Here is a 12,971-nt window from a genome sequence, read left to right as displayed (position 1 = left end):
TAATGTTGGTTTTGATTAAAACCTCGATTTTTTTTTCTACACGAAACCAATACTTGCCCTATAGAGCAAGTAAAAAATTTGCATTAAGAAAAATATTTATTGTTACTGAAAAAATTTGGATTAAAAAAATTTTTTTATTGCAACTGAAAAATATATAATTTGAATTAAAAAAAAAAATATTTATTGCAAGTAAAAAAATTTTTGTTATTGCAACTGAATTAAAATATTTTATTTTATTAAAACATTAAAATATTTTGCACAAAAAAAAATTTTCTGCACTGAAAAAAAAAAATTCAATGCAAAATGTATGCATTAATTTTTTTGTAATATTCGTCGAATTTCTTAGAATTTTGTACATTTGACCATATATGTTTAATATGTATAAGCTATTTCAACTATAATATTAAACCTAATGTATGCTCAAATAGCCAATTTTTTTTCAATGCAGGAAAATTTTTTTTGAAAATATTTTTATTTGCAATAAATTTTTTTTTAATGCAAATACACGAAACCAATACTTGCCCTAAAGAGCAAGTAAAAAATGATTGAAAAAATTTTAACATGTCCTTTTTAAAACTTTTTCGTAATATAAAATACATTTATTTTTCAAATTTTTCTGACCACATTTATTATGTTTTGAAATTATAAAAGGAAATCTCAATATTCATATTCATTTTCGAAGAACTTTTTTTAATAGAAGTTTTTAAAAAAAAATTTTAACTAATTTTTTTTTTTTGAAGTTCAACATTTAAATATAAAGTTATTTTTTATTCATTCAATAGCCCTTATTGTTGAAAGTTAAATAGCAAAAGTTTAAAGTTCTTATTTGCCAAAGTCTTTAAAAAAATCAATTATTTCAATGCAAAAATTCAGTTTTTATCAAAAAAAAATCCCATGAAATTAAAGAAATTCTTAATTTTTTTTTAACTGTAACATATATTACCTTTTCCTCTTCGCAATTCAACTGATAATATTTATGGCCATAAAAATATTTAAAAACAAATTCATATTTTACTACGAAAAATTTTGAAAAAAAATCATTTAAAAATTTGTAATACCTAACATTTTTTTTTTCCAAACTCTTGATTAAATTGAGTGGATTTAAATTTTACAGATAGAATTGAGATTCTGGCTTTTTAAAAACGTGTATGTAAATATTGTAGGTGTTGCCGTTGTGTTCAAAATATTTTTTTTGTGTTTAAGGTCAGTTTGTTAGAAAATTCCATTTATCGCTTAAACGATGGAAGATTGTTTGTTACTTCCGTATATATTTTTTCCTTAAATAACCTAGAGAATGTTTTGGTATCATTTATTTTATGAAATTTAAGCAAAAAAATTGGTTTTGTTAAAAAAATTAATTTTAATTTTAAAAAACAATACGGCAACATCGGCAATTTTTAACCTATAGACTTTAAAGTATTTTTAATTACTGACGTTAGAAAAAAAAGATCATCAAAATCAGAGCTGTTCGGCCGGCTTCTCTAATAATTCGGCCGGGTTCCCTAATAATTTTTAAACAATATTGTTTACCGACATGCCACTGAATACTGCAAAAACACTTTTAAACTAAAACAAAATCGACAATTTGTTGAAATTTTGAATTTGATTGAAAATTCTGAAACGGAGGCCAATAAAATTTATTGACTTCAGATTCAGCACCCCAAAAACTACTAGAAAAGTATATTTTGGTTTTTGTGGCAAAAAAAAAGTTAAATTTTGTTGACCAGTGTTATTATTTAAAACTGTTTACAAGACCAGTATTTAAATTCTAAGTAACTGTTGTAATAAAAACTAGTGAATTTTACATCGAGAGTTAAATAGTTTATATAGATAGCTATATTTTTAAATACATTTTTTGAAAATGGGCCAACAAGATTTGTTGATACTTTGTGTTGAAGTGTCAATCAACATTTCGTTTTTAATGGTATAACACATTTTTATTTCAACTCCAACAATTTTTGAATTTTTCTTTTTAAAAAATCTGTTACATACATTTATGTATATTTGGAAGTTAAAATCTTTGAAAAAGATGTTTTTATAATTTTAAAATCAATTATATTATTTTTTATTATTTTTTATGGCAAAAACAAAATTTTCAAAAAATTGTCCGGTCAATCTCTGGTTTTGTTCATATACCTACTACTGTTGAATTTTTAGCCTCCCATCTTTTACAGAAGGGGGTGGTGGTCAATAGCCAAAAAGTGATGTATTTCTTATAAAAAAAGTAAAAAACAACAAAATTTTTTTTGATCATACTTTAAACTTAATATAATGAAAAAAAAGTCCTATCTTAAAACTGTTTTTAATATTAATCATCAGCAATCTAAAATCTTAATTGACTTAAGAGTATTGTATGTATGTGTATGTATGTAGTATACATTGCATACATACAACATACATCTATTTAGTTTAAAGCTTTCCCATAGAATTTTTATTTGGTTTTTCTTTAACCTAAATTGTGAAAAAAAAAAAATAAACCTGAATTAGATCTAAGCCATTGATGGTATAGCAGTTAGTCGTTAACAGTTGGTTTCCTATGCTGGTCAGGCTTTTCAAATTCTAAAGAAAAATTATATATACTATACTACATATAGTATATGTATGCAGAAGTAAAGGTGCACTTAAATTCATGAAAGACCCGTTTGATGGTTGTAAAATGATCTAATTGCCGTATAGAGATACCTTAACCTCTATATATGAGTGTAATGTGTAGATATATGTGTAGAATGTTCATCATGTTGTTTTTCTTAAGGTAAAAAGGTATGAATACATATAAGGTAGTTACTCTTGTGTTCTAGAATTTAAAATGAAATGTTGAGCTCTACCTAGAAAACACGTCTTTTATATAGCTTTTCTAATTCATTGCAGACCTTTATATCAACACCTCGTCCCCCTCTTCATACAATATACCTCCTATACTGCTTCCAAGAAGGTTCCAAATTGTAATGGGAAATTTTCTAGATGCAAAAGCAATCTAAAGAAAAGCTTTTGGTGTAATAAAAGACCCAGACAGTAATTCAAATAAATGAAAATAAAAGAAACACCATCTCGTCCTTCTTCTCAATAATAATAATACATAATAATTGTGGTCCTAATTTGTATTTTCATGGTTTTAGGTTACAACTGAAATTGAAACCACAGATGCGTATATAGATAAAGATTCTATAAAACTTGGATAGAGTAATAAAAATAAAACAAAAGTTTTTCAACCGGAAAATCACACTCGAATTGAGTCAAAGGCTACATTACTTACTTTATACGTATAGCGTATGTGTAGCCAAGTTCATCAGGTATCATCTAACCTACTAAAACCAGCCACGTAATATCATTCCAAATTAAATTAAAAAAGCTCTCTGTGTTATCATAGATGTTGCAACAGACGCACGATTAAGGATGATGATTATTATGATGATGATAATGACGATGATGATGATTATGAATATGACAAGGACAACAGAAACTGAAACCAAAGACTGAAGAGAAATTTAAACCATGTTCAACTATGCGAAAAACATTTTCATTAAGGAGCATACGTAGTTCGGTATAATTGTGTCGTATTCGTTTCTATGAATGTCACTGCTGTTCATATTTGAATTGTTAAGCTCTAGATTCTTTAAGGATATTAACACATACGATGCGAACTGTTTGACTATTATTTTCAATAATGATGGATTATGCTGAAATTTCATGGTTTTGTTTAAAAAAATTATAAAATAATGTCTCGTAGATGAGTGTTGCCATGGGCTATTATATATTTTCCCCTTAAGTCTTCAAACCTTAGGACAATACACAGACAATCATGGTATGCATAAAAATTACAAGATGTAGCAGGATAAAGGTTAAGGAAGTTTTTATTCCTGAATTTGGAAAAGAAAGAAACCAATTCTCAAAGAATTAATGGGCCACCCTAATGAAATTTGAATAAGGAGACATAATTTTACCTAATATGATAAGTCCTAAAAAGCCAATGATTATGTGCATAACTTCTAAGAACTTTAATATTAACTTTCAAATTGCCATCGGAACCATATAAAAAAAAGAGTTTTTGTATCAAAGGGTGTTTTTTTTTTGGGTGGAGGCAGCATGAGTATTGAGTATTCATTGTCAAAAAACTGTCAAAAAAAGTGGTACCCCATTGAAATCCAGTAATAATGTTACAAAGGAGTCAATTATCTTTGGAGGTCATACAAAAAAAAGGAGTTTTTTTTAGAGCAAGGAAAAGTAAAGATTTTAAACGAAAACTTTATTCGAAGGTATTTTTATTTCTTTCACTTAAAAAAAAACACCCTCTCGACAAAAGACTCATTTAATTATTGGTTCTCATTACAAACACAAAGTCTATGTACAAAAGCTCTAAACGAATATTGCCTGTTTTTGGGTTTATAACCGAATTTACTTCCTCCTCGAAAAAAACACCCTTTCACAAAAAATTATCTAATGAATTATTTGACCAATTAAAGAAGTTTAAATTTTTTGTAAAACAGCCGGTGAGAAAAAGTTTGGAATTTTCTCAAACATCTTTACAAAATTATTTGATGAAACCTCTTTATTCTTGGCACCTATTGCAAATGCAAAGTTATAGTAAAATTTTACTAGGGTGGGCCTTTAAATTTTTTTTTTCCATAAAAAAAAAAAAAAATAAAGTCATTACCTACATATATTTTTAAAGACGATTTAGATTCTTGCATCCAATCTCAAGAATATCATAATTGCTGAATTTTAATTACATAGGTACAATTATTATAATTACTTAGATTTTGCAATAAACCCACAAAAAAAAAACACTTTTCGACATGAAAAAATAAATTGTACGACTGGGGTCGCACTTGCTCTTATGCTTAAAGTGTCTTTAATATAACAGCTTTTTATTCAAGAAAATTAGGGAAAATTTAAAAAAAAATAAAAAAAAATCTGTTTTTATAATTAATTAAACACAGTTTTAAATGATCCTTTACAAAAAAACAAGTTTATCGGTTTATTTCATGTATAAAAAGGAATTTTTAGAAAAAAAAATTTCCAAAATCGTTAGAGCCGTTTTTTTAAAAAATAATTTTTTATATATAAAAATTTTCTATCATTTTTCAAAAAAAAAGTTGGTATGCTATTTTAAAGAAAAAAATAATTTACACATAAAAACGAAATTTCAAAATTTTTCACTAACCCGTTTTCAAAAAATTGATTTTTCAAAAAAAAATTTCAAATATTTTTAAAAATCCAAAAATGTGTTTTTTGAAAATTTTCTAAAATTTTAATATTATTTTTACTTGAACGCTGTTGTATAAAAATTTTCGTTGAAATCGGTTTAGTCTTGTACGAGATATTCATAAATAAAAAAAAACGTTCTATGACAGGTACCGTTAATAACGGTACAAAAAATATTTTTTTTTATTTTAAAAGTTGTATATTATGTGTTATACTATACACAAAAAATTTAATCAAAATCGTTAGAGCAGTTTTCGAAAAAAATTTACTTATCTATTTCCGTTACATGGCAGGTACCTTTAGTTTTAGTCATAAAAAAAAAACGGACAGACAGACAGAATTGTAGGACCCACTTTTTTGGCATTCTCCATCATCGTAATGTCATGTAAAATTGTTATCTCGAGTTGAATTTTTTTACGAATAAACTTGCCCTATAGTACCTATATCGCAAGTAAAAATGTAGAGACTTTTTTATTTGTTATTCCAATGTCAATGGCAAAAAAAAATCACCCTTCGACCAAAAAAAAATATTATAGTCTCCTTAGATTCTTGGTGTCTGTGGTAGGTGGAACATTTTTACCAATTTTTCTGGAGTATGTATTATTACTAATTCTGAAATTTGAATTTTTTGCTTAAAAAAACAACATCGTTTTGAGGAATATTCAAATTTTTAATTCTAATAACAATCGCTTTGACCGAATTAAAAAAATAAACAAAATTTATATCAGCATAACTCAACCCCGCAAAAAAACACAGTTTGACCAAAAATATTTTTGAAGACTTTATTCCTTTTTTTCTAATTTATTGATTTTGTGTACTATTGTTTACCTGCACTTTTATTTTATCTGGCTCTCTCGAGAAACTTACCACCTTCCAATAAACAAAGAATTCTTCAAAATCTTCAAATAATCACTATATCATTACGAAAAATCGAGTGCAGAGAATTTTAAAGAATTGCTTTTAGACAAAAACTTGGTTAAAATTTAAAGAAAAAATCAAAATCCTTGCGTTTCAATATCTTATAGAAATATCAATCTTAATAATTCCTAACTGGGATCTTTTGTGATCAAGGTTCAATTATACATTTCAAAACTTCATAAAAGCAATTACTATAAGAACTGTCGACACATTAAAAAAAAGGTAATTACTTAGCAGTTTTCATTTTTATGATTTTTTTTTTTTGATTTTAAAGCCAAATAAAGCTTATATCTACAAAAAAATTTCGTTGTCATTCATCAAATTTTTCAGAAGATTTTATTCTTGCCTTCACACGGTTCATGCCTTTCACATCATAATTTTCTTTAGAAATTGTTATGTTTGTCTCGTCTTGTCTCAAAAAAAAAAAAGAAGAAAATAACTCCAACGCCATTGCACACAATAAACATGAAAAATAAAAATGTGTTCGAAATACTAAGCATGTGCGAAAAAAAATATTGTTCGCTTTGAGAACCATATAACAAAAATGAAAAAAAAAAAAAATAAGAATTCTATCACTGTTGCTGCTGTTACAAAAGGACACAACTCATCAAAGAAAATAGTCTCTTGCCACATACATACTCACAATATATTTAAGTCACGTCCTGCCCCACCTATGCATACATATATGTATGTATGTATGTATCATTCGACATATTCGTTTTGTTCTTTATTTTGGATCTCGCAGGATTTCACGTCTTGAATATGAAATGCTGCCACAAACATTTTCTACAGAAGCAAACAAAAAACACAAATGAGGTTAAGGAGAAGTGTTCAAAGGCAAGGCGTGAGTTAGTTTAAGAGTAGGTACACACTAAAAAAAAAATCAAATAAATTATCTTTTTATCTATGCTTTTAAAATTTTGCAAAAACTTTAAAAATTATTCATTTATTTTATATACAAAAAAAAAAAATAATTTAAATCATTTCCAATTACATATTTTCCAAAACTTTGAAAGTAAACTACGAACACAGCCCTGAACTAATGATTTTATTGTCAATGTCAAAACATTTAAAATAAGATAGGTGAAGTTCAAGAAATGAAACATTTTCAATAATAACAGTAGTTTACAAAAAAATAAAATTTTTTGGACATCAAATTAGGCTCTCTTTTCAAGTTATAGACCAAAACTCAAAAATTAAAAAAAAAAAACAAAAAGTCGAAAATATTGATCGTTACAAGAATGGTCATATCTTTATAACTAATCCATAGATTTTGCAGAAAATTATCTTGTTATCTTAGCCAGAGAGTCTTATACAAATGCAAAATTTAAAACTACCTACATATAGGATTTGAAAGATTTCGATTTTTTCAGTTAGTCTTAGAGCCGGCAGCAGATTTCTTGCACGAGAGATAACCGATTTAGGTATTTTAATAGAGTAAGGAGGTCCATTTATAGCGATAAAAAAAAGTCTGCCAACTTGTATCGGCGCCGATTCTAAGAAAAATTGCAATAACACTGCAGTTTTTTTTAAATGACTATGGAACCAAAAAAAAATTTGGCATTACAACAGTTCATTCATTCTCTGAAACCAAAAAAATTGGTTTAAGTGAGTTTACTCATTACCTTCTGTCCAAATAATGCAAATGAAATGTCAAAATTCACGAGAATTTAAATGCATTAAACTTTGATATTTGAGATATTTGAGCTATTAAAGAAACATTAATTTTTTTTGGTATCGTAATCATTTGAAAAAATTGCACTATTATTGCACTTTTTCTCAGTAGTAAGCTTGGAAAAACAATGACAAAAAACTTTTAAAAAATATAGCTATCTGGACAACGTATTCATCGTAATTTGTTTTCAAAGTGATTTCCGAGTTCCCGAGGTTAAAGTACGTAAGAAAAAAAAAAAAAAAAAATAGTGGGATTGAGTGTCCATTTTGGCATGCGAAAAAAGGGTTTTTTATTCTATGGCTCCTAATTCATATTTGATTAATTATTTAACAGGCATCTCATTTCAGTGACAAATCGAAATTTCGGGACACTATGGTGTATGAGTAATATTTTTTTCTCACTAATATGGTTTTACAATAGTTTAACTGATGTTTAAATGATAGTATTTACAAAATTAAATATTAAATTAAAGGTAGTATTTACAAAATTGAACTTGAATAAGGAAGTCCTTTTAACCTTTATTATTATGATCTCGTGGTCATATTTTTTGGAATTTTTTTTTTGGTATCAGAAATAAAAAAACGCTTAGGCTTTAAAATACATACTATAAATTGATCTTTATTTTTTTTTAATGATCTTTAAATTGACTGACAGGCATACATAAATTGATAAATTCTTATTTTGAGATTATTATTTTAGGTTCCACTAACTAAATTATAAATAAGTATTAAGTTTTAAATCAAGGACACTGTAAAAATTGGTTACCAAAAATTTAAAAAATCATGTAAAGAAAACAAAAATATAACAAATCATATACAAATTTCCAAATTCTAACCCAGAATACCCAATACTATGTACAGTACACGTAAAAAATAATCTCTTATATCTTATGATGTGTTACATTTTTCGAGATAATTATCATAAGAATTATTAATGATCCTAAAATACACACACGCAATATTCCGTTTTTTTTTTTCTTTCTGAGAAAAAAAAAAATTAGGCACGAGAGATTATTCAAACCCGAAATTGCTTCACTGGGTTAATCATTCTGGGAATATAGTAATGCTTATATGTACATTTTCAGAGATTATGTATATGAATAGCGTAATTAATACTCTGGATGGAGCTTATGTATAAAGATTGTCTCTAGGTATATGTTAGATAAAGTAGGCAAAATTAAGTGCTTATTAAAATATAATAAAAGAGAACAACTCAAACGATAAATTAGTCCTTGACTTGTTATGATGTATTGTTTTTTTTTTTTTGTTTTTTTTTTTTTTTGTACTGTCAATGAGAGTGTTGATATGAATTAAGTGCTCTCGAGATACATACATAGGGTAGGATGGTATAAGAGTGCGCGGTTGATAAGAGTGCGCAAGGCCATTTTCTACGGTTTGAAAGGGAATATAAGACTGAATGCACTTATTTTGGAAAGATCTAAATGAGTTTGATCTACTGTCAAAATTTCATGCAAATGTGTTTGTAAACAGAGGTGCTAGTTAAGTTTAAGTTTTTTAGCACTTTTTTTCCCAATATTTCTTGCCAAACAAATTAAATTTTCCGCTTAACAACAAAAAACAACAATAAACAAAGTATGGGACATTAAAAAGTCGACAAAAAGAAAAATTTGAGGAACACGTAAGACTGGTCATAAAGTGCATTGTGAAATATATAATATATTCTTCGATTACATGTCTGAGCGTGTAAGAGTGCGCACCATGATGATGTATAAGAGTGCGCGGGTTATAAGAGCAGTAAATGCTATCCAATGCTTCAAAATAACTGGCATTTGTCCATATACCAGCAAACAGCAGCTAGAAAAAGCAATTCCAACCAAAAAGAAACCAAATAAAAGTTTTACAAAAAACAAGCGAATGAGAGTAACTAGGAAATATTGAAATTTTCTCGGAACCATTAATCGAAGACTAAATTGATTGTTCCTCATGCAAGGAGTGATGGGTTGAAAAATACTCTGTTTATTTAAAGATAGGAAATCTTATTTGCGACTTTTGTGCGAACTTACACCTGTGCGCAGCTGCGCACTCTTACAAACTAAGCCGCGCACTCTTACACAACAGGATGTATAAGAGTGCGCAAATTTCCTAATGTGGTATTTTGTTTATAACTTTTGAATTAATACATTTTTGTTACCAGTTTTAAGTTTTTTTCGTTGCTTTGATTATAAACTAAAAACTATATATAAAAAAAGTAGTTAAATTGTTTTTGTTATTGTTTTATTTGGTATTTTGTCTAAAATGCGCACTCTTATACCACCTTACCCTACATAGGTACATGAATAAGTAATTTATTCATTTAAATTAACGTTCTAGTTGAACCAACGAATAAGGCGAAAAAAGGGGATAACCTCAGACTGAAGATAAATAAGCGATAAATATTCTGTTATCTACTTCTTTGAAAAAGAATTATCGAATCACGTTTTGGCCAAGTCACTGTTTAATGGTCAAGTGAATAACATCAAAATACAAAAACGTTAATAATAATACTGGGATAGCGCTCTGTAAAATTCAATGTGGGGCTTTTGTCCAACGTAAGTGGGACATTAGCCCCACAATAAATAAAATGTACGACTGGGTCGCACGAACTTGCTCTTAGAGTTCAAGTTGCTTAATTTTTTAAGACTTTTTATATAGAAATTTTTAAAATTTAGGTACCTACTATATGGGTAAAACAAAAAAAAAAAAAATAAAATAATATTCGTTTTTTAAAATAAAATCTGAAATCAAATTGCCCTCCAAAACAAGTATGCAGTTTTGATTGATATATTAACATGCATTTTTAGAAGAAAAAAAAATTAAAAATCGTTAGAGCCGTTTTTAAAAAAACTAGTTTTTTATAAATAATTTTTTGGAAAAAAAGTTTTAAAATAAAATTGGTACGCCATTTTGTACAAATCACTAATCAACATCTAAAAACAAAATTTCAAAAAAATTCAATGTAACGTTTTCAAAAATTTGATTTTTCAAAAATAATTTTTTTGGAAATTTTATTTTTGGCTTATATTAAAATCATATAAATGCTTCTTTAAAAAAAGTTTCACTGAAATCGAATAAGCACTTTCGGAGATAATCGGATTTGAAAAAAACGGTTCTATGGCAGGTACCGTTAATAATGATTTTCAAAAAAAAAAATTTTTTATTAGAAGATAGACCTTGTCTTTGTCTTTAAATTAACATTTGAATTTTTTAAACAAAATCGTTGGAGCCGTTTTTGAGCAATCTCAATTTTACTAAAATCGGTATGACAAGTACCGTTATTTTTGGTCCAAAAAAATTAATTCCAAAAACCCCTCTGTAGAGTCGCCAAATAATGCCACACACCAAGTTTGACATCAATCGGTTCATCCGTTTAGACTGTAGCTTCGTTTACAGACTGACAGACGGACCAGACAGACGGACTTCCGGGACCCACTTTTTTGGCATTCTCTACCATCGTAATGTCATGGAAAAATGCTATCTCAACTTTTTTTTTTGTACGAATGCATAACTTGATATATAGTACCTACATATATCGCAAGTAAAAAGTGGGTGTTATATCCGACTACCAAATAATTCGCAAATTACAAAATTATATTTCACCTGGTTGGGACATAAAACTTATATAATTCGATTTTGGACTTATGTCCCACCATATTGGGACATAATGTACATATCAAAATTGTATGAAGATACATAATATCCCAACCAACATTTTTGGTTTAATGAGGTATCCAACCTGAGTTATTAGGCCTCACTCTAGCTACTGCCAAGATTTCACAATCAATTTTTGAACTGTTATGTTAAGTCCATCGAAATCAAAATCTAGATTTAACATGAGTTAAAATTCTTTCACTTCGCTTTAACTTCTAAAATCTAAAATGTTTAACGACCAATTTCATTATTTGTTTCTCTTTTCCTACAACAAACGCAAAGCATGGCCGCTTAAATTGATAAGAATCCTTAAATTCCTATACGTGGTCAAATCAGACCTTGCGTGATTAACTAAACAATTCGGTGACTTAATTTCAAGCCTTCATCTTGGTGGGTGTATCATTTTCCAAAAACACTAAAACATCTAAACAAACCCTAATACAAAACATACCTAACCTACCTCTAAAATTGGAGGTCACAAATTGAATTACATAATTTGAAACAAACAAAAACAAAAAAAAAGTATAAAGCAAAGCAAAAAAAAAAAAAAAATACACGAATGACAAAGTGCGAATGAATTTTGATTGATTGGATAAATTACGAGGAAACGGTCGAACCAAAGAATAAATTAAAAAAGTTTTCTCTGGTTAAGTTTTGTGTTTATTTTTAGGGGAGGATTTTGATTGTTATATACAGAAAACAAGACCTCTATTCATCACCCGTCGTCGTCGTAGTCGGTCGTGTGGTATAGATGTATACATAATATAGGTTATTCAGAATATAAGGAGATCAGTGCGGAGTAACTTTTTGAGGCAATTTTCAACAAATAAAAAAACCAATGTGGTTTTTTGTGTTGTGTTGTTGTTGTTTTTGTTGTTTTTTATTTGGTTCTTGTTGTTGTTGTTGTTTTGGATGGCATTTTTGGGACGAGTGTTTGATGTCAACCAATTTGTGGTAGATAAATATTGGCATTCTTTCAGTTGGTTGACATGAAAGACGTTGCCTAAGAGTAATATAAATATTTATCATCGTTTTACAAAGTTTGAAGAACTTCTTCAAGCAGAAAACTAATACAAAGAACAAATTTTGTAGTAGGTGGGTTCTAAGAGGTTTTCCTTCTTCTTCTGCTTTTTTTTTATTTTTCCTCCTCAAAATTTTGAAAATATACAAAAAAAAAACATGTCAAAGATTTTCTAAAGCCTCTTCAGTAGATAAGTCAAAATAAAAAATTTAAAAAAAAATCAGCAGAAGCAAGAATGCTGCTGAAATTTTATCTGACAATTTGAAACAGAAAGTAGAACATATTTATTTATTAATGATAATAATAATAAAGTACCTCGTGGCTTAATGGTTACTGCATTGCATTGTCACGACATTGTTCTTAGGTTCAAATCAAGATATCATTCCATCTTATGAGGAATTGGCAAAGCCTCCAAGATCACCATTGTCATGAAAAAGTGAATCTTCCCTTAGCTATTCGCTTAAGAAAATATTGTAAAGTCCTCTGCATGGTTAGATATTAAAAATGT

General features: G+C 27.7%; 1 long non-coding RNA gene across 1 annotated transcript in view; it reads right to left on the bottom strand.

The window, feature by feature from the left end:
* Positions 1 to 6,805: 6,805 nt before the first annotated feature.
* LOC129914651 (uncharacterized) overlaps positions 6,806 to 12,971 on the bottom strand; it is a 67,942-nt gene continuing 61,776 nt past the window's right edge. Inside the window, exon 3 of the long non-coding RNA XR_008772218.1 lies at positions 6,806 to 6,906. This is a non-coding gene — a long non-coding RNA (uncharacterized LOC129914651). The remainder of the gene's footprint in view (positions 6,907 to 12,971) is intronic.

The sequence above is a fragment of the Episyrphus balteatus genome, chromosome 3 (assembly GCF_945859705.1).
Source record: "Episyrphus balteatus chromosome 3, idEpiBalt1.1, whole genome shotgun sequence".
Classification (NCBI taxonomy): domain Eukaryota; kingdom Metazoa; phylum Arthropoda; class Insecta; order Diptera; family Syrphidae; genus Episyrphus; species Episyrphus balteatus.
Note: the sequence above shows the minus strand (reverse complement) of the source record. Positions and strands in the feature narration are given on the sequence as shown.